Raw genomic sequence first — 877 nt, 5'->3', positions numbered from 1 at the left:
TTATAATTTAAAAGTATAAATATTATTGTAGGAATAATTAAAAGTATAATTTAGTTATAATTTAAATGCCATTACTTATTATTACTAAAAATTTCATTATTTACTTCGTTATTAATAATTATCATTATCCTTGTTATTAATACTATTTATTCAGTATCATTATTTTTTTAAGTGATATTACAAGAACTATCATTTATATTATTATTACTAATACTATTACTGTTATAAATATGATTTTTAAATTATTAATATGACTATTATTATTATTAGTATTATTTTGATATTATTATTATTATTACTATTATTTATATTACTAGTAATTGAATTTGTATTATTAACTGTATTATTGTTACTTATATATTTAAGATTTAGTTATTAATTATAATTATATAAAGAGAATCAGATTGATAAGTGTAATAGATCATAAGTCCTCCTTTTCTGCCTTTACTCGATTCTTCCCTGATGGTACCTGTCGATCCACTCACAGCAACAAAACAAATCCCAATTGCAATCAACAACAGATAAATGGTACGAACCTATTATTGAGTTTTATCTGTTTTATTTTTATTTTTTTTCTCATTCGTTCATTCTGTAACCAGTTGTTATACGTCCCTCTCCAATTTTAATTAGGATTTAATTTTACTAGTAAATCATAAGCCCAATTCCATTATATCAGATAGACAGCAATTCACAGGAAATAAAGTATATTTTTTTTTCTTTCTTTTCTTATACACCGATAACCCCTGTTCGTATTTTTTATTATCAAACAACTCGAATTTGAATTCAATTCAAAAATCTATAAATGCAAGACTCTTAAGAACTGTCTAATTATACTATCTGTAAGTTTTCCAATCTCAATTTAATCTATTGATTTCAA

Source organism: Rutidosis leptorrhynchoides, chromosome 3, assembly GCF_046630445.1.
Source record: "Rutidosis leptorrhynchoides isolate AG116_Rl617_1_P2 chromosome 3, CSIRO_AGI_Rlap_v1, whole genome shotgun sequence".
Taxonomy (NCBI): Eukaryota; Viridiplantae; Streptophyta; class Magnoliopsida; order Asterales; family Asteraceae; genus Rutidosis; species Rutidosis leptorrhynchoides.
Note: the sequence above shows the minus strand (reverse complement) of the source record.